Source organism: Cyprinodon variegatus, unplaced genomic scaffold, assembly GCF_000732505.1.
Source record: "Cyprinodon variegatus isolate N-32 unplaced genomic scaffold, C_variegatus-1.0 Scaffold188, whole genome shotgun sequence".
NCBI lineage: Eukaryota > Metazoa > Chordata > Actinopteri > Cyprinodontiformes > Cyprinodontidae > Cyprinodon > Cyprinodon variegatus.
The window spans coordinates 490,623-495,251 of NW_015150641.1; the positions used below are offsets into that span (position 1 = coordinate 490,623).

The 4,629-nt window shown below is 40.7% G+C and overlaps 1 protein-coding gene across 1 annotated transcript in view; it reads left to right on the forward strand.

Moving 5' to 3' along the window:
- The window catches only part of LOC107087597 (opsin-5-like), an 86,602-nt gene that overhangs the window by 44,392 nt on the left and 37,581 nt on the right, over positions 1-4,629 (forward strand). The window lies entirely within an intron of this gene.

Sequence of the window (4,629 nt, forward strand, 5' to 3'; positions counted from 1 at the left end):
GAAAGGACAGGAACAGAAACAGGTGGCAGGATCCAGACTTCCAGGCATCCACAGGCTCCCAGGAGGGTTCAGAGTCTGACTGGGACCAGAAGCATGACCGGGTGGTCACGCACAGGAGCAGACAGGATCAGGAGCAGACAGGATCAGGTGCAGACAGGCAGGCTCAGTGGAAGAGGGTAGCCGAGACAGGACGTAGGAACCTGAACTTGAAGCAGGACTTTAAACTGGTCTCCTCCCTGGAGCCAGGCTTACTGGATAAAAACTGAACCTCCCCACATAATGAGCCAAAAACCCAGAGGACTCCGCGGGGGAGGAACAGTGGACGATCAGGAGACGAGACAAACACAAAAACCCTCTTTCCACTGGCTGCTAGGATCCAGGACACGAACCAAGGAACAATACTAACAGACAGGCTAACAGAAAGACAAGTAATGATCTGGCACTGAATGCTCAGGCTAAACTGATAATAAACCAGAGGAAACAGGTGAGAGGAATAAATTATAATTGAGGCAGGGAGCGAAAAACCACAGGTGAAAGGAATGACTAATTAAGGGAGAGCAAACAGGCCAGATCATGACACCCCCAAGAGGCTACCCATTTAGAAAAGCCATGGGCCCCGTGCTCCATTTTCCTCACCACCAGCCTGTTAATACAATTCTACATTTGACTTATTTTACTTAAATAAATGGATACGTTCCACATGAAGTGTATTCAACACAATGAATAAGTACAAACAGACATTCCCTACAGCATTCAACATCAAAGAGTCTTAAACAAAGGCACTGTGTAGCTACACCACTGCAGTCAGTTGACTCAACCACAACTAAAGAATTTTCCCCAGATATCAACCCATTTATCCTCAGCTTCAACATGAACCTCTCATCTAGAGCCTTAGCTGCTTTGGTGTTCTACAATTTTTAGGTATATTTCTGTTCCAAAAAAACCAGTTTGAATGTTTTTTTTTTTGTTTTTGGTGGATTTCTTAGAAGCCTTCTAATTATCCATTTATTTACATATTGAAACATGCAGGCCCTCAAAAGCTGCTTACGGCAACCTCTGGTCAAAGAACCCATCCGGGCCTTTGGTAATTGTATATGACATATAGTATGATAGTATAATAACTTTAATAATTTACCGTGAAGAATTTAGTAATTTTTTTCATCATAATAACATGACTAATGGAAGGACACATATTTTAACAGTGTTTGACCTACAAGCAACATTTTTTTTTGCTTTTGTTCTTCTACAAGCACAAGACCTATGAAACATTCTGTGTCTGCATCCCTCTTTTTCCCTGTACTCTGTTTCGGTCCATAGCCTCGTCATCTCTCAGAGCAATTACTGCAACCCTCTTCTTTTTGGCCTCAGAAATCTCTCCATATACTTCAGTTGGTCCAGGATTCAGTGGCTTGCTTAATTACAAAATCCCCCTTCATTCCATCACATCAACCCAGTCTAACAGGTGCTTTACTGGCTTCCTGTCAGTGTCAGATTTCAGTTCAAAATCCTTCTGTTTGCTTTCAGCGTTCTCCATAATCTCACTCCCCCCTACTTCTCCTACAGATTGCTACCGCCTTCTCCTTAGATGTTCCTCATCCTTCCACCTTGTTGAGCCTCCTGCCTGGCTCGTCACTGTGTGGAGCAGAGGTTTCTCCCTTTCTTCTCCCAAACTATAGAGGTCACTCCCACCTGAAATTTGCAATATTGACTTTTTATCTCAAATTAAATCAAGGCTAAGATCTCATCTGTTTAATACTGCATACCACTGTAGCTGATATTGTGTATATGGTGTGATATGGTGTATTTTTGGTTGTTTTGTTGTAGTGGCCTTGGGGGTCCTGAAAGGCATGTTAAATAAAATATATAATTTTTAATTATTTTTCTGTTCACAAAGCTTCTCAATTACTTCCCTGTTGCAGGCAATGTTTATTTACTCTGAACTCACTACTCTAAAACATTCACTAAAATGCCAAAACTAAAATCTGATGAGGTCATGACGAGCCCTCCGATCCACTAGTTGTTCCATTTTGTGTTGTTTTCTTCATACGCCTGTGAGCAATCACTGTAAAAAGCATTTCGGTTGACCTCACTGTTTATTCGTTCTTTGGCTGTCTGTGTCCAGCTCTTGATCAGTCGTAGAACGTATTTTCTTTTGGAATTTATTAGGGGCCGATTTTAATGTGGCATTCTCTCAGGAACACATCCAGAGCTGCAGGTCAGTCACAGGTTTTTCATATTTTACTGGTTTTTATTCCATATGAATCTGCCACAAACTGCATCTGAATACTAGCAGGGGCATAGTGAGATTTCTGCTTAGTCAGAGGGACAGAACCGTTGTGACTCTAGTACCCAATGTCTAACATTTTCACTCCGGTTACTGTTAGTTTAACTTTTAAACAGCAGTAGGATTTGCAGCAGCATCCAGTCTGTGATGGAACTTGACCAGCTTTAAGTGAAGTGACTGGAAGTAAAAGATTTTAAGTCAAGTTTGGTTGGTGCAGGCCATGCTTCCAGATCCTTCTGGTAGGTTCACTTCCAGTTGTTTTTATGCTCCCAGTTTCATTTCAGTGAGCACAAGGTAAGACTGCTTCCCATGCTGCTGGACATATGAACGAAAAGTTCATATGTCCAGCTGGTTTTCTCATGAGTGTGTGAGAGGGGATGTTATTTTATCTTTGTATTCTATAGGGTTAGGTTAAAATGGGGATAGAATAGGTACAGTAGGACACCCTTACGTGAACATATAACCAGAATGATTAACAATTAGGAGGACCACTTATTTTAATGATCTGCCCTGAAAAAGAACATCCTCCACAATACCTTTAATTGGAAAAAAGTTATTAAAAATTCTACTCACCCACGGGCCTTAAACACACACTAAGAGTGGCAATGAGTACAGTGCCTGTGATTATTCTGGTTACAGGAGAACCAGAAAATTTCATGTTGCAGGTCATGTAAAGTGGGAGGATGGAGTAAGTCATAACCTGATTATTGTGGTTCAAAATAGATTCAGAATATTTAAGAATAATTTGACTCAAATGAAATATCCCATTATTACAAATGGAATTGGAGCAGTGTAAACATGATTGTTATAAACTTTGGAAATGGCCATACTCAGTTGATAGTACCTGTTTGTTCAGTCTTTTCCCCTTTTGATGCAGGTGGAAATGAGAGGGAAGTGCAGTTTGGATCTGGCAGATATTTTATCTCGCTTTGGATGGCTATGTTCCCAATAGGGAGTGATACTCAGGGTACAGCTATGAGAGAAAGTGGAGCTTTTGATTTATACATTGTGAGCTATTTGTTACCTTTTTCTGAGCAAACTAATACTGGAGACTATTTTTAATGAGGCAAAGGGGACTGACTGTGTTTCTAAAGTAGTTCCAATGCATAAATTAATGGTAAAATGGAGGTTGGTTCAGGAAAAGGTTACCATGGAAGTGCGTTCAGCTCTTACCTTTGAGGGAGTGTATGTCATTCTTGTCAAGGGTCTTGCAAGGAGACAAGCTGGAGATGAAACCTGCCACCTCCACCACTAGTAACAGTTTAATCTATTACAGGAAAGTCAGATGTTGGTGCTGGAAATCTTTGTGAGGTTTTGCGGCCTGCGCAGTGACACAAATTTTGTGGTGTGTTGAGTTACGGTCCAGTCTCTACCTTGAGCATGGGGAGGCAGAGAAGGTAAGGTTTCTTTGGAAGCTCTCAAGATGTCTCTTTTGCCTGTTTCTTGCAGTGGCTTCCTGGCAAAACAAAGAGTAGATCCCTCCCTGAGTCAGTTCTATAAAAAGCCTCTGATTCAAAGCTTTGCAAAGTAGGTGCTGTACCTTTTGAAGGATGAATTATTGGTGCTTGCCGGTTTTGTGAGATTTGCAGTTTTGCAGCCAAAGGTTGAGGGCTTCCCAACCTTTGGGATCTTCAAGTCCAAAAACTTACAACAACATTCTGCAATACTTTTCCCAGCCTTATTGAGGGGGGTTATGTCTAAGTATATTAGAACATGCCATACATGTCAGATGACACATCTGAGAGTGACTTCTTATAAAGAGATGTTGAGATGGGATTTTCTGTCATCAACACAACCTTGAAAAATAAATTCATTAAAACCTTATTACAGGTTTGAAAAGCTTACCAAATTCCTGTTTGATTCTCATTTTCCTTGTTTTCTCGTTGGGCCACTTATATCCTTGATGGATATAGAGTCCCTCATTCAGTCGTTCAATTTGTAGAAAAACTGTTTCTAAATTAATTTAAGTTTAGTTTACCAATATTGAATACATTCTGATTAAGTCTTATGATGGTAGATTATCTTTAGTATGGATATAAGCAATAGGCTAAAATAAACTTTCCTTTTCAGTTGCAAAAGCAAAAATTGCAATTTAAGCAAATTAACTTAGTACGTAGAAAAAGTGCATGCAGAAGAGTTACTGTATACCAGAGACTACCTGAATAAAAGCTAATTGGGGGGGGAATGAGGAACGCTAAGGAAATGATTTAATGGTGAGAACTGATTAATCTAAACATTTTTTACTGTTTACCTCTTTTAGATGAAATTGGTCACGAGCCCCCCCATCCCTACACCCCTCTCATCCACCCCCCACCCCCCCACCCCCATCCCCAACACAAGAAAAC